Below are 23,083 nucleotides of genomic sequence, written 5' to 3'. Positions count from 1 at the left end.
TGTCAGTTATTAGCCATTAAATAAAAATAGTTGGCTATCAATTAGCTAGAATTTTAATATCAGAGTCAGATACCAATAAAACAGAAATTTTGTTCTGTCTGTAACACGATTTTTTTTCCTTCTGTTAATTATGAATTTATTTGTGATCTTCAGAGCCTTTTCAGCTATGACAAAGAGGAAACATTTGAGCGTAAATCTGGGAATACTTATGGATGCCAAAAAATTGATGAATTTAAAAAAATATTAAAACATCATAGCAAGCGTGTTTAAATAGTCTGTTGTTTACTAACCTTAAATGTCCATTAATTTAAACTACTTCAATTTCTCCAGTAATCAGACATCACAGTCTCGATATGACCTGTATATACTGCTATTATAATCAAAAAGAAAAGAGGAACTTGATAATTGCTTAGGTAAAAGTTACTATAATATATGTATGCCAGTAAATTATGTACATTTATGCTGATACTGTCCAAAAACTTTGCCTGGGTTTTTCTAATCTTTTAGAGGGCAGGTGAATTAATCTTTTTTTAATGTAAATTTCCAGATCCAAATGGAAAATAATATGAAATATATAAGTAATGTGTGTATCTAAGTCCACTTCCCGTACTAATCTTAAGTTCAGTCTGTCCCTCTACAGCTGCTCAGACCCAGTCCAGCGCATCGAGCAAGTGTCAAGCGCGGCTCCTCTTCATGTGCAGCATCGTGCAGGCTGCAAACGCACCTACCTCTCACAGCGAGACCTGCAGCCCACATCAACCATCGCCACATGAGGGCCAGCAAGACCAGATCCACTCGCCTGGATCCGCCACACCCGACTCTGGCCTCCGACCCACCAGAACGCTTCCGGTTTCCATCGCCTACTCACTGTCTAAAACACACCCTCTCATTCCTCCCTCTGCAAGGCCATGATACCTACAACCATCCACTTCCAAGCCTCCCCTCCGATCCTGGACCCTCCCACGGTCCTCCCCTCAGAGAACTTCCGAATCGCCACAGTGACTACACGTAGCATAGCAACCTCATCACGGTGCCCATTCATGATGGATCTGGGAGCTCAGGCCCCTCCCCTGTGAGCCACACCCACAGACTCCCCGGTCCCGCCCTCCACACCATCACCCCCTGGCGATTACGCCAGCCAACCAGTGTCCCACCCACATCATATCATGCCCTCCTCACAACAACCACATTACGGGCCTTCCGCCGCCCTCTCAACATCCCCATGCAGCACCCGCCGCGGGCTCCTCTACACCTCACATGGTTTACAACCAAGCACCTCCCATGTCAACGCCACCTCCACCTGGACACATCATCAGCCAGTTGCCACCCTACATGAATCACCCTCCACCTGGTCCCATTCCCCCGTCAGTGTGCACCACTACAACCCAACTTCAGTGCCACAGACCAAGGCACTCTTAGCCACCATTCACCCAACCAAACGCCATGAGCCAGGGATGTGGCCAATTCTCGTGGCCCAATCTGCCCCGTATGCAGGGGCCACCACCACAGGGACAGATGCCAGGGCTCACCACCCCGCAGTCACGATATAGACTGTATTACCAGTAGCCTTCTGGCTTTGTCGGCTCTATCAGACAGTTTGACCATAGATGGATACCCATATCTAGTCAGAAACAAACACTAAGCTGCCTGGGGCTGTTTGTCTTCACTGATAACTCACTATATGTTGACTCCCATTGCTGGCATTTTTGTACTAATGTCCCTCAATCAGGGAGGTTCCATGGAATTATGAATAGTTGAGTGGGTGGGGGAGGCTCTTTTTGGTTGGAAGAAATTTAACAGTTTTGTTTAAACATTTACATAATGTGTCCAACAGCTGCAATAAATGAAACATGAATTCCGTTTTAGATTTTTGGTTTGACATTCGCTACTTCTTGGCACAAAGATTGAAGCTAGTTAAAGGGATCATTCACTCCGAAAAATTTAATTGTGTAATTTACTCACCCTTATGTCATATCAACCATTAAGATATTTGGGGGTATTTGGGTTTTATGCAGAATTTTTTTTTTTGTGAACTATCCCTTTAATAATTATAATTTGGGTTTATAAAGGCTGGAATACATTACATAACATTTACAGTCTGGATGATTACATGCTATTTGCCGAAAGTCGGACCAGTCCACAGATTTGAGTTGACAGATTTCACAGAAAAATCATGTTGTGTATGATGGTGGCATAAACTGATCTTTATTTTTAGTTTCAGGCTTTGATTTCAACCATGAAGATATCGAACATTTATTTTAGCTGATTTCATAACACATTTTGTTTTCATTAGTCATGCATCTCCTGGTAATGAGACGCGTGTTTCTGCACGAGCTTGTTGTGTTCAGAATGATCTGAAAGTCTGTTAGCATGTGATCATCAATTATTTAGGTATGAAGTACATTTTTTCTCTTAATAGCCAACTACAAGTTGGCAAGTGTATAATGTCTATTTAGAAATTGTGTAGTGTATTTCAGGCTTATGTCAATTTCATCAAATTCAGTAGTATGTAAAGAATTATGTGTCAGAACACATACTATTAGTTATGCTTAGAGAAAATCACATGTGTAAGACTTGTGTATTTAAATTTTTTTAATGGTCAGAAAAAATGTGTATTCCAGGCCACTTTGCAATTTTTCACTTTTCTTCCCTCTTATCAGCCATGATTTGATGAGTAATGTCTCCAGAAAGTTAGACACTTAAAGCAACAGGTATATCAAATAAATTATTGTAAGATTTTCCTTAGAACTAATTTTACTGATTTAGCCATTTTCCCACAAACACTTTGGAACCAGCCAGTTAAAAGTCATTTGGCATCAAGTTCCTCTCAATACTGACTAGGCAGGGTAACCACGGGAGTGTGATTCATCATTTTAGACTACGGACATCTTCCGCTAATGCACTATTGTCTTTTCTTACTGTATGCTATTGTTGCTATTTCTCTTAACAATACTTGTTGCTTTGTTTTGATATGTTGTGTTATTCATACATTTTTATGTGTGGCAAATACTTTATGTAGGCAAATTGAAAAGATGTACAGGGGATGAATGTTACTAAATAACAGAAATATGCACAAGGGGGCATACAGTACTCACCCAAGACTAGATCACTGCTACTATCATATCAAACCCTTTTATCTTATGTGGGTAAATGTAAAACTAAATTCCATTCCATGCTGTATTATATTGTGGGAGTGAGAAAGAAGAATGAAATCTATTTCCTTGGGATAAACGAAATCTTTTTTTTCTTTTTTCTTTTTTTCTCTTGAGTCAGTCTTTAGAAATAGGGTACATTACAAACCTTTACATTAAGATATATTTTAAATACGAGTTTAAAACGTGGATTGATAACATGTTTAATTTTACATTTCAATTTGAAACATTGTTCTTTGATAGCCAAGAATGAAGCTTTTCGGTTGAGCTCATTGGATAGCTATTTCAAAATCACATGCATGAGCAGGTCATGCAAATTGCAGTGGGAGGGGAGGGAGAAGAGCCGTGTTACTCATTAAAACTTATCAGTGCAGCTCTCTCGGTCCCTGCTGCTCAACACACAGAAACATGCCTTGACCCAATGTGCACTTTCATGTTACAGGAATGGTTGGAATTTTGCGGACTGCAGACGTTCTGGATAGTTTGGACTAATTTTCCGAATGAGATGCGCGTGAGCCATGGAATTACCAGTGATATGGATGTGTTTTGGATTACTTATTCGACTCGCACCGTTTGGATGTGTGGATTTACATCTATCGGGATCCATCCAGCCTGGTGCAACACTGGCAAATGTATCAATCGGATCCGAATGGACGTACAGAATCGACAGAAGTCTCACCCGATAAGTCTTTACGACACTTTGTGGAGGATCGGGAGAAGTGATGGGCTGCTATCAGTCGCGCGCGCAAAAGTTGACTGCACTCGTTTACCGAGAAATCCCGTGCCACTGTATTTGCGGATTAAATCACTGCTTTCGGAAAACTTCATACTGCTTCATTTCAACACATTCGTGCATGGTCAGAACTGGCTTCATCAAATACAAAAGAAAAAATCTTAATCCAGATGCCTATGTGTATCTGTTGACTGGGTATGAGACATGTTTTTCTCTGGACTCCTTACCCATAAACATTTACGAAAGTTTGCCTGTATCCCATGCGGAATTCCCAAATGTTTCGCGGTAGGTGCGTAGAGAAAGACCAGCAGCGTGTTCTTTCCCTCACAGGCGCGAAACCTCTGTTTACCTTATAAGCAGCGAGACGAGGCAAATTTGCTTTGTTTAATGCCTAACTCACAAAATCGCTCTTTTTTGGTAGATGTTAAGTTGCATTTAAGCAGAGAACACACTGGCAGGGAATTAGACCCTTGGGCTAAACGTCTAAAAAGAAAACGTGAACTCCGCTCCTCAGTTTCAGCTCCCAAACTACCAGGTATCAGTGCCAGAGAACGAGCCCTCGGGAAACGCGCGTCATTACCCTCAAAGCGTTCGACGCCGATGACGGAGACGCCGGTGTTATCGAATACGATATGGAAGCTCTTTTGACAGCCGCTCTAACAATTATTTCAAATTAACCCTGAGACGGGAGGAATAACTACTCTACAGCCCCTAGACAGGGAAGTTAAAGACACTCATGTATTTAAAGTAACTGCTAATGATAGAGGAACCCCTAAAAGATCAGCTATCGCGTACCTCACTATTACAGTCAGTGATACAAACGACCACGCGCCGGTTTTTGAACAGAATGAGTATAGGGTTAGTATTCGAGAAAATGTTGAAGTTGGCTTTGAGGTGATGACTATTAGGGCTACAGATGGAGACGCGCCCTCTAATGCCAATATGATTTATAAGATTGTGAATGATAATGAAGTGAACACTTACTTTGAAATTGATCCAAGAAATGGGTTGGTCAAAACCAGAGTCAGACCAGACAGAGATAGTCAAAACCCCAGTATAGGCTTTCTTGTCGAAGCTAATGACCAGGGCAGAGAGCCCGGGCCACGTACCGCCACAGCCACGGTGCACATTTTATCGAGGACGAGAATGATAACTACCTCAGTTCAGCGAGAAGCGATATGTAGTTCAAGTTCCTGAAAACATAAGCAGTGAACTCTCAAGTGGCTGTGGTGAAGGCACTGATAAAGACGCTGGAAATAATGCGAAAGTACATTACAGCATCATCAATGGGAATATAAAGGGACAGTTTTACATACACTCCCCTACGGGAGTCATTGATGTTATCAGCCCCCTAGATTATGAGATGATAAGAGAGTACACACTCAGAGTGAAAGCTCAAGATGGAGGACGGCCACCTCTTATTAATGGCACAGGTATGGTTGTGATCCAAGTTTTAGATGTCAACGATAATGCACCCATGTTTTTCAGCACACCTTTCAAGCCTCAGTGTTAGAAAATGTTCCTGTAGGTTATTCTGTGTTAACACATCCAAGCTATCGACGCTGAATTCAGGTGACAATGCTCATTTGGAATACAAGCTGACCGATACATCACCTAGTTTTCCATTCATTATCAATAACAAACACTGGATGGATTACAGTTAGTGCTGAGCTGGACAGGGAGACTACAGAGTTTTACAATTTTGGTGTTGAGGCCAGAGACCGCGGGGTTCCTAACAATGTCATCTTCAGCTAGTGTAAGTGTCACTATACTAGATGTAAACGACAATGTCCCAACCTTCACACAGCACTCGTATAACCTAAAAAGTCAATGAGGATGCAGTTGTGGGCACCGTGTGCTTACAGTCACTGCTGTAGACAGAGATGTAAACAGCATGGTCACATACCAAATATCTTAGTGGGAACACTCGGAATAGGTTTGCTATTACCAGCCAGAGTGGAGGGGACTTTATTACTTAGCGCTACCTCTGGACTACAAGCAAGAACGGCAGTATCTCTTAACAATCACCGCCTCGGATGGTACGCGCCACGACACAGCTCAAAGTCTCCATTAATGTGACTGATGCCAACACCCATCGACCAGTATTTCAAAGTGCCAACTACCAAATTTTAGTGAGCGAGGACCGACCAGTAGGCTCCACCATCATGGTCATCAGTGCCACTGATGAAGACACTGGTGAAAACGCCCGCATCACTTATGTAATGGAGGACAATGTGCCACAGTTCAAAATTGATCCTGACACTGGTGCCATCACAACTCAGATTGAGATCGACTAAATGAAGATCAGGCGTCCTACACACTAGCCATCATTGCCCGGGACAATGGCATCCCCCAGAAATCGGACACAACCTATGTAGAGATCATTGTTTTTGATGCAAACGACAACGCACCCCAGTTTCTCCCGGGACATCTACCAGGGAACAGTGTTTGAGGATGCACCGGTATACACAAGTGTACTTCAGGTATCCGCTTCAGACAGAGACTCTGGATCTAACGGTCGACTCAGCTACACCTTTCAGGGAGGGGATGATGGTGAGGGGGACTTTTTTATCGAGCCTTACTCTGGATCATCAGAACGGCCCGCAAACTGGACAGGGAAAACGTTGCGTTGTATAGCCTCAAGGCGTTTGCGGTGGACAAAGGAGTGCCCCCTCTCAAAGCAGCTGTGGACATTCATGTGTCCGTGCTGGACATAAATGACAATGCCCCTGTGTTTGAGAAGGACGAATTGTACTTTTACGTGGAGGAAAACAGTGCAGTAGGATCCACTCTTGCCCGTGTAAGTGCCACAGACCCAGATGAAGGTACCAATGCCCAGATCCTGTACCAGATTATAGAGGGCAATATTCCAGAAGTCTTCCAGCTCGACATCTTTAGCGGAGATCTAATCGCCCTTACTGACCTAGACTTTGAGACCAAGATGGAGTATGTAATAGTGGTCCAGGCCACTTCAGCCCCGCTTGTCAGCCGGGCCACTGTACATGTCCTCCTAGTAGATGTCAACGACAATGTCCCAGTTCTACAAGATTTTGAGATCATTTTCAACAACTACATCACCAATAAGTCCAGTAGCTTTCCCACAGGTGTTATTGGGAAGGTGCCTGCTCGTGATCCAGATGTGTCCGACAAGCTCCTCTACACATTTGTTGAGGGAAATGATCTCAACCTTCTGATTCTCAATCAAGACACTGGGGAGCTAAAGCTGAGCAAGGACTTGGATAACAACAGGCCGCTTGAGGCTACTATGAGGGTGACGGTTTCAGGTGAGACTCACATGATACCACATTATTTGGCCACAGTTTCTCTTTTAAAAAGCAGTCCATTATTTGGCCAAAGGTTGTGTGCAGTAGTTGAGTGATTTCCAAAATCTGCTTTGTGGGTTGCCTTTGCTATAGTAGAAGTGGATTTATGCTAGCTTTATTCTTTTCACGCTGTGTTAATTGGTTTTCTTTGATGCTCTTACTGATAGTGATCTGCTTCCTCGTGTGCTGTCTTGTATGCTCTTCTCTTCAGACGGGTTCTCAGTCCCTGAATCCCTAAATAATTTTTATATCTTTACTGCACCAGCAGTATTTGTTGCTAATCTCTAGTTAGCATATCCATGGCAAAAATGATCAAGCTTAAGCTTATTTATTTGCAGCAATTCTGAAGTTGCCATCAATTTATATATTCTTTGTCTGCAATATAATTCAGTGAATATGAGATGTTTTTAAAGCCCATTTACCCCTCAAAAAAGTAATTGCCACAATACCTCATAATAACACTTTTATTTCTTCCAATTGTGACTTTTATTACATAATGTGACCTTGATGAATGATGTATACCAATGTGCTTTATATCTACCTATTTGACTTTATATCTCACAATGACTGATGTGACTTTTTAAACTATTGGACTTTTTAAACTCTTTCATCGTCTCTTACCCCAGTGTAGTGTCTGTGGTTTGATTGTAAGATGTAATTTTGTCTAAATAGCTTCTCTCCAACCATTTTCATATTAACTGTTGCTGATCTTCCCCCACATTCCTCAGATCCATACGTCCTAGAACATAACAACTATCATGCACAAACATGAATAAAAGTTAGTCAGCCCTTCTCCCTTTCAAACTCGGAGAAATCAAATGTCATTCTTAGCTGGCAGGTTGCTCGTTTCATGTACGGTTTCCCAGGAGCCAATGCTTGCAGACTGTCCTGCCTATTAGACAGTGACTGATCATGTGTCAAAGGAGTCTTCGACTTGACTTATGATTTCAAGATTCACATTTGGCATTCCCAGGCTATAACATGTCCCCTAGTTAATTTAAGTAAAAAATGAAAAAGAAAAACTAAAATAACTGAAATCCATCCATAAGTTGAAAACCCTGTTACATGTCACAACAAGATATCACGTGATCTCAGAATTAGAGCCGATTTCCATGGAGTGATAGCTTTTCATAGATACACAGTGATAAAACTTGTATATCTTGTATAAGATGTCACATTTGACAAGAAAATGCAGGGGATTAATTGAAGCGTTTTTAAAACTCCTGCGTAGGCTGGGTACAACTAGAGTTTGTTTTGTGTTGTTTTGATTGCTTTTGTTTAATGGTTGTCACAGCTTACAGAGGATCAGGATCAGCCAGATAGCAAAGATGCCCCTTTATCATGTGGTTCCAGTGACACACTGTGATTTAATTTGATTCTCACAAATGCCATGTGTCACTGCTTAGTAGGCAGACAAATAACTTCATAGTACACAGTGACAATTGAAAGAGAACACAAGCTTTTTTTTAAGAGCAGTTTACGATTAATACAATTTCTATATATACCACAGTGAAAAAAAAATATTCTTAAATGTATTTGGGTTTGGAGCAACATGAGGGTGAGTAATTAGTAATTATTTTTGGTTGAACTATTCCTTTAAATTGTGCTAAAGTGGAGCTATTGCAAGTATACAGTACTTTAGGTACACTTTAAATATTTTTGCATTTAAATCGTCATCAATACAACACATTTTAGGCTTAATATTAATAAATGTGAATATATAAGGAAATATGTTAATAGATTTGAACTATACTTACTATGAAATATATTTTAAATGTATAACTTTTTTACTAAGGCATATATATGCATACCTTTTTCTTTTTTGCGTATACATTATCAAAGATCATTTACATTGAATAAATATATATTTAATATAAATATTATTTATATATATATATATATATATATATATATATATATATATATATTAGTATATATTAGTATATATAGTATATATTAGATAAATTCAATTACATATGTTTTATTAGAAATAAAATTCAAATAGTAATAGTAATAGAGTTTTCATAGAGGTGTTTTTTTTTTTTACAGTATTTGTAAAGAAAGATAATTTCCCTCCACAATTCCAATCTGGCCATTTGTCAGTTCGTCATGAAATTTAAGGTTGAACTGAAATTAGTCGATACTTTATTAAATTAAACATTGTCATGTTAAGTCAAGTCAAGTTAAGCTCCCAGAGTTTCAAAAAGTTTTTAAAGTTTTAGCCAACTAATGCCATTCAGTTTTTTGTAATACTGAAAAAGAAATGTTTGACACACATGATGCATTAAGCTTAGTTGACATATCCAAGGACATACCATTCAGTCCATACAATTTCCACTGCATTAATATAAATGCGGTTTTATGTAAGCACACTGTAAGTTTTTTACAAATATTTTTAAAAAGTATTACACTTAAGTATATGAAGCAACATCTATATTCATGTTCACTCAGTGGTTCTTCTTTTTTTCCAGCATAAAGCCTCCTCTCTAGTGCTAGATTTTTTGGATCTTTTACGTTCACTCAGTAAACTTGACTGAATCCCTGGGGTGCATTCCATTCATAATAGTTTGAAGATAACTTCTTCAGCCTTATCTAGAGCGCTTCTGGATTTTGAGTGATAATTCGATATCTAATTTGAGAGACTGAGCTGCCAGGAAGAGACCATCTGTGGTTAATTCTTCAGCCGTACTTTTGATCTACAGTTTTATTTTAAAGGTAGGGCACCTCTCATAATCTTTGATCTTTTCATCTTTATCTTTTGAACCTTTGATGTATTTCATCCATCCCCTCTTCGTCTAAGTGAAATCTCATGCTGCAGCTGATGCAAAGCGTGTGAGCACACATTTCTCCAGTTAATGGCAGCGCATATGTCTTTATCCTTATTGCGGCACGTTCTAAATCATCATGTATGGAATCTTTATCTCATATCAGTGTTTCAAAGCATCTAAACCATGCAGAGCATCTGTGAGCCTTTCAGAGAAAAGCAGAGATAAAGCTATCAGGTCACTTTTAATGCTGACATAGACCAGCATTAATTTTCTTGCTGGTTTGGTGCCTGTTTTGGAGATTGCTAGACCAGAAAGTCCAAGAAAATTTTGCAGGTTAAGGTGGTTAAGAAGTCTAGTGGGGACCAGCAACCAAATCACAACATATGCTGTTCCTTTCAACTGGCTAACTTGCGTTAAGCAAGCTGGCCACCTTCTAAATCCTCTGGTAATGGAACCGAAGCATTCTATTGGGTCTCCTCATGGACGTCTACTGAAGGAAGTCTGGGAAAAAGAGTTTTGAAAAGCTCTGGCTCTCTGTTGTTGTTGCCATGGAGAAGGGGGGAGCATTGTGGAGCTCTTAAGCATTTTGCACCAAGCTGGGGGTTGAAGCACGGGCCCCTTTTGTGAAGTGGGGTGTGTAGCAGGGTAGGGGGTGAAATGTGGGGTGCTTCTTAAATTCGAGGAGGAGGGAAGCATTGTCCACATGCAGATTTCTGTCAGTGAAGTAGAGCCATGCATTTCAGCCCGGGCCTGACTGGCCCCGACTTTTTTAAGCCCTAAGGGCCGGGCTTCAGGCAAATTTTCGTGTCATAGTTCAGACGCAGGCCGGGCCGGGCCGGGCCTTGGGTCTCTTTTTAAGCTTTTACCTATTTATATATTTTAGACATCCATCAGTTAGTGATGAAATAAAAATTGGCATGCTGGTGGAAACGACATGAGACCATGTTAATGCGACTGTCAAGAGCAGCTCTATGGTGTTTAGTGTCCCGCAGCAGCATGCGTTCAAATGCACTCAATAGGCTTAAGCTTCCAACAAAGTCCCAGCCAAAGTAATTACCATAAATGTGTCAGTAAGGAAATATTTGACTTATTTACTAATAAACTATTTTTTTCTGAGTCGGTGTTGCAAGGATGCATGTATGTATTCACTGAGTTTCGGTTTATTTTTATGAAGCGCTCCTGTTCAAGACGAGATGGCGGAAAGCACATAATCTTTGTTTTCTTTATTTTATAAAAGCACAATGTTTTTTTGATATTGTGAGTGCACACAAATAAAAGAAGACCCTTTACAGTTCCAAATGATGATCTATTACTCTTACCTTTATGAGCAAAAATGACAGTGTACCCTCTGAAAAAAATGCAAGTGTCCTACAAAGCGTGCATTTATATAGGTTTAATGGTTAAACATTGTTTTATGCTTGAACTTAATAAAAAAAGCTAAACAAAATATAATCACTATTTTAATAGCTGAAACATTAGTATAAGCTTTTTTGGGATAAGGGGGGGAAAAGCTGGGCTCGGGCTGGGCTAATGTCTATATTTGAGCAGGGCTCTACATTGACGACAAAGCTGTTTGTGTGTCAAGACCTTAAAGGAAGGACACTGCTGAAAGAAGAAGTTTTTTTGCACTCACTTGGTGTCTGTTTGGTGAAAGAGCAGAGATCAGACGTGGATCAGAACAACTACTGCAAAACTTGTCACTCATGCACAGTGTGTTGTGTGACTGGTGTTCCTGCGTGACAGTAAAACAGCATTCTCGATCACATCTCTTGCTTGAAGCAGATTTTTATTTCAAAAGAACGTGTGGTTATAACTGCAGTTGAGTTACTCATAAATAGAGCTTAGCAGTATCTGTTCTTATTTTCTAGATGCAACCAGTTGCTATTGGACACAAAGACTATTTAACAAAGAGTCAGGAATGGTGTATGGAGGTTTTTCATTGGACAGCATGAGTACAAAGGGCAAACTGGGCGCTTAAGCTTTGCTACTGAATTCCTTCCTTAACAATGAATTGATATGATGATGCAATTGAGGCCAATTCTTTATTCCGTCTTAAGAATATTATACAATTATTACAGCCCAGCCAATCCATGTGTTTCAAAGCTGCTGACCCAAAAATAAAATAGCATTTGCTCATGCTCATTTTGTTCCAAACCTGTAGGACTTTTCTTTTCTTTTATTTCTATTGAGGAGTACAAAAGGAGAAGTTCAGCAGAATGTTCACACTGTTCTTTTACACACAAAGAAAGCATGCAGTGTCAAGTGTCTGGCTGTCAAGTTCCAAAAAGTTTGAAAGGCATTTTATATGACTTATATTTAAAAGTTTATATATATATATATATATATATATATATATATATATATATATATATATATATATATATATATATTTATACTGTATAAATTGATACTTTTTTTTAGCAAGTATACATTAAACTGATTAAAAGTGACAGTAAAGACTAAAAAAAAAAATCTATTTCAAAATAAATGCTGATCTTTTGAGTTTTCAAAGAATCCTGAAAAAAAAAGTTTCTACAAAAATATTAATATTATTTTTATTGCATTTTGATAAAATGAATGCAGCCACATGACCATTACAGACTTCTTTCAAAAACATTAAAACATCTCACTGGCCCCAAACGTTTATATATATATAACTAAATGATAACAACTTATATTTTAGGTAAACTATTCCTTTAAGTTTTGATTTTAAGCCAAACTCAAGCAATCTCGTTTTGAAAGACCTCATCTAATGCAGAGTAATGAAGGCGGAAACTTCCAGGTTATTTGGCGGCATCTGCATTTTACTGCATTTTTAAATAAAGGCTTTTAAAGTCTATAATATATTAATATTTTATATAAGTGCTTCAAACCTTGAAGACCTTTAGTAGATACTATGGCATAACTGAGAAGAAGCACCTTCACATGTTTCTTGGCCTTGGGCAACATTAACAGTGCTGCCCCTAAAATCCACACCTTGCTGGGATGCATTTCACTGCGCTCCCCTCTGTTTAATGTATGTGCTTAGGAGGGATCAAAGCAGACCTGCCACCGGTGATGTTAACAAGAATCACAACAGATTCATGAGGGAGGCCGGCTGAGGTGTGGTCCTATTATCAGGCACTTAGTCCATGCACTCTGTGGAAAGAAGCTTTGCTCATTAACTTCTCAGAGTGCAACCCACCACATTCCACACAAGCCATGCCAGGGCGAAAGCTTTTAATAGGCCTTAAGAAGGAATGTAGGACTTGAATTGAGGATAGATGTGTGAAAAAAGCAAGAAACAAACAAACAAACAATTGAAACTATTCAGCAACAGAATTTTAATGTGGCGTCTTTAAGAAATTAACAAACATTGTATTTACAATAAGGATGCACAGTATATTTGCACCATATTAATTATCAAAGGTTTTTAGAGATTTTTGCCTCAGAATTATGACTTAGAAATAGTTTTTATTTTTATTTATTTTTTATGTCAGAATTTTTACTTTTTTTTCTGATTATGACTTTATCTCAATTTCAACATTAAAATTATAATTCTTTTTAAAAACACTTTTATCTCACCAGTATGATTTTAGCTCATACTTGAAACTTTTCATAAAATATTTGTAACTTTTTATAGAATTCTAATTTGATATCTGATTTTGACTTTATCCCAATTTAGACATTTTATATAACAATTTAAACTTTTATATTAGAATTCATAATATGTAATCATAATCTGTATGTCATAATTTTAATCTCATAATTATTATGTCTAAATATCTCATTTTAACTTTTTATATCATACTTTTTTATCAATTTGAACTTTTTTATATATCATAATTTAAACTTTTATATTATAACTCTGACTTGGTCTATCAACTTTTTGTCAAAATGTGAATCTCATTATGACAAAGTATCACAGACTTTTTTATTTAATAATTATGAAAAAAATATCTCAATTTAGACTTTTTTATTAATTATGACATATTTTTAAAAAATTAATATAAGAGATGTGTCTTTTTATCTCATTCTTATTACTTAACATGTCATTAAATTTACCTCAAAATTATGATTTACAGTTTTGACTGTTTTTAGACTGTTTTTATAAATTTTTTGTCATAATTACGATTCTCAGTTTCTACTTTTTGTATAAATGTCAACTTTATTATAATTCATACTTAGTATGTCATAATATTGTCTTTTATCTCATAATTATGATTTAGTATCTTATGAGATATAAATGGTATTTGAATCCTCTCAAAAACTTGCCGAATGTTCAGTGGGGCACATCCCTGCCCACAATGCCTTGTCTCTCTCAGCTGTGCACATATTTAGGTCAGCCATCAGCCGTGATGTTTCTGTGGCCTCTGCTTGTCGAGCAGGACATGTGTCTTGGCGTTGGCTATCTGATGCTGTGGCAGGGGGTTTTTGTGAGTCTCTGCTACTGTGCACCAGCCAACTGCCAATCAGCTGTCCAAGTATATGTTCCCACATGCTTCTCGAGGAGTGTTTGAGGACAGATGAATCAAAAGAGAAAAATAAGTCTGGTGTGTTTGTATTCTGGGCTTTGTGTTTTCACCCCATGATACTCCATATTTAAAGCATTAGATAGATCATCCATAAATGACAATTCTGTCATTATTTAAGCACCCTCATGCTGATCCAAACCCATGTGGCTTTCTTTATTCCGTGAAACACAAAAGAAGAGGCTTGGTAAAACGTTCTCATTGGTGTTGTCCATAAAATCATTTCTAAAAGAAGTCTGTATATTTTAAGTCTATTTTATTAAATCTGAATTGTTGTCAGTGTTGGGAAAGTTACTCTAAAATTCATTAATTACTGCTTGTGCCTACTAATGAAATCTTCAACAGTGTAATTAGATTGTTGTACTAATTACTCTCACTATCTCTCTCTATTACTTATTCTCTCTAAATCCTATATCAGCTTTGACCAAGGATAGACATGAAACTTCTCTTTTAATTCCTTCAAATATTATTATAAAATTAGTGCTGATTAATCACTTCCAAAATAAAACTTTTTGATTATATAATATATTTGTGTGTACTGTATATTTATTATGTATATATAAAGGCACACACATACAGAATATGTATTTTGAAAATATTTATGTTTTATAAATATATATAAATTGTAATAAAAAGTTGTCATTAATACAAAAAGTAGAAACTGAGACACGTAATTATGACAAACATTTTAAAATGACTTAGCCTAAAAACAGTCAATCAAAAAAAAAAATGTAAATCATAATTATGAGGAGAATTTAATGACATGTAAAGTCATAAGAATGAGATAAAAACAAAAAGACACATTTGTATTATACATGTCATATATATATATATATATATATATATATATATATGTATATATACATGTTTTCTTTATATACATGCATGTGTGTGTGTGTGTATTTATATATACATGATAAGTATACACAGTACACACACATATATTATGTACACAAAAACCTTTATTATTAGATGCGATGCTAAATTATTCTTGAACTGACCAAAGTATTTAAAGGGAGAAAGTAACATTAAAAACATACATTTTAACATTTAATGTAAAATTTTTATGTTAAATCCACTATTGTTTTTAATAAAGAATTGTTGTATAGTTTATACAGTATTTAATGAAAATACTTTAGAAGAGGGAAAAGTAATTAAATTAGAGTTACTAATTACTTAGTAATGCATGAAACCCAACACTGATTGTTATTTGCTAAGAAACAACAACAACATCAAAAACATCTTCAATGCTGCTCACATTTCATCAATTAAAATAAAAAAAAATTATTGTTGTATATTAAAATATGCTAGAATTAAAACAAATATATATATATATATATATATATATATATATATATATATATATATATATATGTATGTATTATATATGTATATATATATATATATATATATATATATATATATATATATATATATATATATAATATCTTTAAAAATTATCTTTGGTATGAAGGACTGTTGCTTTGACACATCACTCTTGCTGTAAAAAGGCAACTTGTTTTCATGAAAATCTCAGTAAATTGATATGATACAATCTGACGATTTTGTGCAGTTAAAAGAGGCTATCTACATGGTTACCACATTGGCATTATCTAAAGAACAGTTTAACACTTAGATGATAACCTCTAAATTCCCCGCTGTGTGTTGGTTTGTAGGCCAGCTCGTACACTGAACATTTATCTTTGCACAGACTGTTTGTCTTCTTCCCTCAGAAAACAGCGTCCAGAAGAGATGCCCTGTGTGTTTGCCTTCGTTTCCAGATTGTTTGAAAAGAAAACTGAATGACACTTGCTCTTTGCAGATGCTGTAAACACTGTCACAGCTCAGTGGTCCTGCAAAGGAGTCTGATGGCAAGTGAAACTGTGAACGTTTCAACCTAGTTTACTTTGCTGGTGTCATAATCTCTGCCATCAGTTTTGAGGGACTCGATGAAGCTGAGCTTCCTGTGGCGCAGTGCTATCTAGGCCGCTTTTCCATTTAAACGTTCAATGTTTTGCTTTGTTTTCTATTTCAGCAAACTCTGGAATCCTTTGGAAAAGTTTCTCCTCTGGACCACCCACACATGTGTATAATATTCATACTAACACAGCGATTCCTGTTTGCTCATATAGACTGATCTTGGAGTCTTATCATTCTTTTGTACAAACTGTTTCCTGGCAGCGATCCAAGCTCACACCTGTAGGCCGATTTATTATGTGTGGGACAACTTTGAGAATGATCTGTTTGTCTAACACTTTTTCTGGTGGGAAAAACTAGGCTTGGCAGTTAACAGTTTTGCGTAGTTCATGTCTATGCCATTTTATTGTTTGATTTAAAGGACATTTTCATGAATCAAATTTTGGTAGTGAAAATTACTATTTAATATGTCTGGTAAAAAATGAATGGAATTTACAGCGGTGGTGCTTTCTTCAGATGTATTTGGATCAGTTTTCATCAGTACTTTATTGCAAAGCGTCTCTGTAATATTTTCTTACATGCCAGAGTGTTTGTTATGCTTTAGAAGCACTTACTGGGAAGAGAATGAACAGTGAGAGAGAGGCTTAATGCATTTGCAGACCTCATTAAAGGAAAGACAAAAAGCAAGAAAGCACTTAACCTATACATTACGCTCTTCTTCTCCGTGTAAGGATCAGATTTCTGGCATGATTTAGCAAGTTTATTCAGCATATTTAAAAGATACATAGTTTAGTAGTTTATGGGATTATTGAGTATTATGAACACAATGGAACAGGATGAGGCCTGTTACTAGACCGTTTCCCTTGCAGAAAATGTGTACTTGTGGGAAAAGTGTGATTAAAATTCCATTTTTAATAAAGCAGAAAGTTTAGGAAATCATTATTAGACGGTGAATCGAATACAAAAATGAATGTAATAAATTGCATGATATATGGTTAATTAATTGAATAAGGTGTTAAAATATTTATAATAACCTACACTAAAAAACAATGTCATGTTTTGGGATCAGTAATATTGTGCAGTTGTTATATATTTAAAAAAAAAAGTATTTTATCTCCTCAATTATACGTTTTAATGAGAATAAGAAGGGTAATATGTGTTAAACTGAATTGTTTAATGCACCAAGTTTCACTGCAAACAAAGTGCATCACAAAGTGCAACACATTTAATTGAATGTGAATGCATGGCATTTTGTGTGCATGTGCAAATGTGTGTGCATACAAAAGAGAAACTCCTTGTTGTGTCTGCAACTGCGTGTCTGGCTTAGCTGACAGTATGTGAAAGGACAGTGTAACAGAGTGGAAACATGTCCTCATTGTCCTGCAATTATAGCTCTCTCCATTCACATGACAGAGGGGCCCTTTACACTAGGAACCCACAATTGCTACAAGAGAATACACTGGACCGTGAACAATACCTGTCGAACTAAAGGACAGAGCAAATGTGACACAGTGGCCAGACTTAGATGCTTTCGCTCTTAATCATTTGGTAATGATAAATTTGGAATGAATGTGTATGAAATTAAAGGTGTATTTTACTTTATTTATTTATTTTGCTCAGCCAACATTTCCAATGGGCCCACCACTAACTAACTAACAAAATAAATGAATAATAGTAGTTATTTGTCGACTTAAGTTGTCCTTATTTGGTCTTTCCTGTTCCGGTCATCATTGTGTTCATTCGTTTCCAGCTCCGTTTGATTAATTAGTTAATTTGCTCCCAGGTGTGTCCCATTGGTGTCTGTGTATTTGTGTGTTCTGCTCCTTGTTTCCCGTCCGCTGTTATAAGTCACATCTCAGTTCTTGAGTTTATATCCCTTGGTTTGTTGAATTAAATTCCAGTTAAAGTATTCTCCAGTGTCTCTTTGTTCCGCCCTCATGAACCGTGACAGTGTTATAATAATAACAACAGTGTTTATTTATTTGATTTTATCTGTTTATTTGTTTGTTTGTTTGTTTGTAGCTTCATTGCTATTAATAATAATAATAATAATAATAATAATATTTAATAATGATTTTTTTTATTTTTTTATTTATAAATATTTTAGGTTAAATTTGGTCGCATATATAAAAAAATCATAATAATAAATAAATGAATAAACATTTTATTTATTCATCATCATAATTGTATATTATTATTCGTAGTAGTAGTAATACACTTTTCTTTTTGCTATATATTTCAGGAATATTAAAAATATTTATATAATAATAATGTTGATTGTAAAAACTATTTTTGCTGTATTTTTATAGTATCAGATGTATTAAAATATATTCTTAAAATCAGATAGGTATATGGATAATATATTCATATTTTCTTTGTTTAAAAATTATGACAACAGATATTCAGGACCTCTCCATACCAAACTTTTCAAACATATTTTTCTTTTTGTGTTCACGGTTGATGTATTGCTTTACAGGAAGCTGGTTGTATTGCTGTTCAAACAGTTTGAGAGAAAAAAAAAACAAAGATTATAAAACTGTAAAGGTCGAAATGCTTGGTGAACAATCACAGAATTAAGCTCCATGTTCCAGCATGTTCTCAAAGCTCATCTCGCTCACAAGAATGTAAACTTAGCACCTGCCAGCCCTTGCCATGCCATTCAGTTCAGTTTAAACATTAACCGAGTCCCTCAATGTGCCTTTGTGTCTTCACAGATGGACTCCACCAGGTCTCGGCCCTCTGCACCTTACGAGTGACCATCATAACGGACGATATGTTGATGAACAGCATCACTGTTCGTCTGGAGAACATGTCTCAAGAGCGTTTCCTCTCCCCTCTGCTGTCTCTCTTTACTGAAGGCGTAGCCGCAGTCTTGTCCACCAGTCCTGACGGTGTCTTCGTCTTCAACGTCCAGAATGACACAGACGTTAGCGGCAGCATTCTCAACGTCACTTTCTCAGCCCTGCTCCCGGGTGCCACTAGGGGAACTTATTTCCCGTCAGAGGAGCTGCAGGAGCAGCTGTATCTGAACCGTACGTTGTTGACGTTGATCTCGACTCAGCGCGTCCTGCCGTTTGATGATAATATCTGTTTGCGGGAGCCCTGTGAGAACTACATGAAGTGTGTAGCTGTTCTGAAGTTTGACAGTACGGCTCCCTTCGTGGCGTCCAACACAGTTCTCTTCAGGCCCATACACCCCGTGAACGGGTTACGCTGTCGATGTCCTGACGGTTTCACTGGAGACTACTGTGAGACAGAGGTGGACCTTTGTTACTCAGGCCCGTGTCAGAACAACGGGAAGTGCCGCAGTCGAGAGGGGGGATACACCTGTGAGTGCCCACAAGATTTTACAGGTCAGTATCTATCCATCCATCTATATCTATAATCCACACTTCTAAAATGGAGTGATTTGAGGTGTTATGTCAAAAAAGTTGCTGACGGATAGTGGTTTCTACACATCCCTTACCTAATTCCAAGCAATAGTGAGCTAACAGTGATGTATGCCACAGCAAACGGCACAAAAACACAACCTTTTTTTTGTGTGTTTTGTATGGAAGGTTGATTGCAAATTGGTTGCAAATTGTCCCCTTCTAAGTGGCTCAGACTCGTGAGAGCATCATTAGTTTTGCTTCTGTCATACTTTGAATGGAGATCCGCTCTTGGGGGAAGGAATTATCCTGTGTAAGTTTGACAGGAGGAATGGCATCCAGACTCTCAGTCCCAAGGTTCAGAGTTCCCGCACTGGATCATTCACTTTGACAGCTTCTGTCTGTTTGTCAGCTCAGGTTTCTGGACTACAGTAAAGAGTGACCTCTGCCCTTTCAAGCCCTCAGGTAGTATGTGGTCATAACTAGAGGTGTTGACAGTGGCTCATGGGTTTCTCTCATTACAGAGTAATGTATCCCTGTAATTCCTCCGAAATGAGGGATTATCTGACCGACATTTGGATCATTACCTCTTTGGAAGCTCTTTTGTGTGTCCCAGTCGACATAGTTCCTCTGGGCCCAGATCTTGTCAAGATAATGGCAGGGACACAATGGTGCGCACACCGAGTTGGCCAGGAATCAGAGATACAGGATTACAAGTGCAACAAGGTAAAGTCCTCCAAGCAAACCTCAGATGTTTGTTCTGAGGCGACTGCATTTGTCAGCATGGTGATGGATTTTGGGGGAGACTGTTATCGGCATGTTTCTGTGTCCTGTGCGGATATGTCCATCTCAGGTGAAAGCAAACCACACACATCTAGATACACACACACAGGTTCCAAAATAACACTTGTTAACACAGTGACAAATATAAGTAAAAATTGGCTGTGGAGAGTGAAATTAAACAGTTATAAATGGGTATATGATCTAAGATATACAAACTTTGCCCCTCCAGAGGTTAATTTTTGTATCCTGTTTATTTTAGGAAGTTAAATTTAGTGAATCAAATGAAATACTCACAGTAAGCTACTAAAATTTAAAAATGTATTGTCGAACAAAATCACAGTGTGTCAATAAACATTATGTATATATATATATATATATATATATATATATATATATATATATATATATATATATATATAGATAGATAGATAGATAGATAGATAGATAGATAGATAGATATAGATATAGATATTAGGGGTGTAACGATACGCGTATTCGTATTGAACCGTTCGGTACGACGCTTTCGGTTCGGTACGCGGTACGCATTATGTATACCGAACGGTTCGTTGGAGTAATTAATTATATTTGAAAAAAAAAAAAAAAGAGAGAGAAAGAAATATAATGATATGCGTTCAACAAGGTAGCCCTATAACCCAAACAACGTAACAGGCAACGCCCCTGACACTCCCGAAGAAGAAAAAAACACCATCTTATATGTTTATGTTAGGCTACTCAGCAGGCGCTCGCTCACTCAGTACGCGCTGAAGGCTCGTTGCAAAATAGCCAATGCGTTTAACAGACTAGAAATGAGAAGATCCTCCAATAACCAACAGGTCTGGTGTTTGGGTGCACTTTGGATTCCCTTTAAGCTATAATGGTGATGGCAAGAGAGTGGTGGATAAAAAAACAACGGTATGTCGCATCTGCAACATGACAGGGTACACCAGCGGGAATAAAAAAAAACAACAAAAAAAAAACCAGCGGGAATATCTGGGATATATGCGTCAGTACTATCTGGGAAAAGACGAAAAAAAGGAGAAACATGCACGCAGCAAACTATCCCTGCAGCATTTAGACACTATAGCTTACAGGGAATCCAACCCAAACACCAGACCTGTTGGTTATTTTAGGATCTTATATTTCTGGTCTGTTAAATGCATTCGACATTTTGCAACGAGCCTTCAGCGCGTGCTGAGTGAGCGAGCGCCTTAGGGGCCGTTCACATATCGTGCCTAAAAACGCATGGAAAACGCTAAGCGCGTCTTTCTCCTCCTTTCCAAAGCGCTTGGGCAGAAGCGCTCATGAGGCGTCTGTCTTTGCTAAGCAACAATGACGTGCTCTCTCCATGAGACGCGGAAATTTCAGCGAAGGATAAATGGATTTGCAGCTCTAAAAATCGCTTGCAGTAGCTCTGCTACTAAATTTATTTCAAAATTGCAATCCATATACAACTATGATCAGCTGATCCTTCATCTTGGCTGAGCTCTCAACGTTGTTACGGGAAAGGATGAAGCTGATTGGTTGGTTCTTGTCACATGGCCCGCGGTGCGCTTGCGGCATTCTGAAAAGTTGAGATGTTTTTACATTTTGCTGTATCTAAAACGTATCGAACCGAACCGAACCGAACCGTGACATCAGTGTATCGTATCGAACCGAACCGTGAATTTTGTGAACCGTTACACCCCTAATAGATATAGATATATATATATATATATATATAGATATAGATATAGACATAGATATATAGATATGTATGTATGTACAAAGCTGTAGATGAAACAGTCATGCACAATTTTCCACAAATATGCAAAAAATGTTAGGTTAGTTTTTTAATTAACAATATATTTTAATGCTAAATATGGTTTAAGGCTAGAAAGCAATATTTATTTAGCATCTATCTCTCTGTCTATCTATCTTGATAAAAAAAAAAATTTGTTTTGCTAAAAATGATTCTGGTCTGTTCTTTATAATTCTGTTTTAAATTCCAAATTGAATTGCAGTTATGTGTATTGTTGTTATTATTATTATAATGATTAACTATTATTGTTATTTTTATTTCACCTGCTCCCAACAGGTGTGGCAAACATAAATTTTTGGACCCTGTACACACATACACGGACATGTATATAAAAATAGGACCTTTATTACAATATAAAGCAAAGCAGTCTTACTTTCCACTTAGTTTTTTATGAAACTATATCTTAATTTAATCAAATGCCCTAAACCGAGTCTCAGAACTGTATATTGTGATAAATATCAAAGGAGTCCTCTGGCAAACATCGACCTGTAACAATGTCCATGATGTCACTTTTGCTAGCGGCATCTTCCAATAGCGAGTCGTCATCGGTCCACCCCACATCTCATGTCACATAACAAGAGACTAGCGGAGCATAACAGGTGTCTTATAGACCACCAGGGCTCTTTCATTGTTCTTCCATTGCTTGGCAGTGGTCCTGTTTCTTTAGAGGATGAACAAAGGTTAGTCTGGGTCAGTGAGCACAGCGGCCCGCCTGGAATCACTAAGCATG

At 37.5% G+C, this 23,083-nt stretch overlaps 2 pseudogenes; both read left to right on the top strand.

Moving 5' to 3' along the window:
* Positions 1–581: 581 nt before the first annotated feature.
* LOC113071808 (E3 ubiquitin-protein ligase Hakai-like) lies at positions 582–1,566 on the top strand (annotated as a pseudogene).
* Positions 1,567–3,596: 2,030 nt separating this feature from the next.
* LOC113071807 (cadherin EGF LAG seven-pass G-type receptor 1-like) overlaps positions 3,597–23,083 on the top strand; it is a 40,048-nt pseudogene continuing 20,561 nt past the window's right edge.

Source organism: Carassius auratus, unplaced genomic scaffold, assembly GCF_003368295.1.
Source record: "Carassius auratus strain Wakin unplaced genomic scaffold, ASM336829v1 scaf_tig00008169, whole genome shotgun sequence".
Lineage (NCBI taxonomy): Eukaryota > Metazoa > Chordata > Actinopteri > Cypriniformes > Cyprinidae > Carassius > Carassius auratus.
The sequence above is the reverse complement of the archived record's forward strand: the minus strand, read 5'-3'. Positions and strand labels throughout refer to the sequence as shown.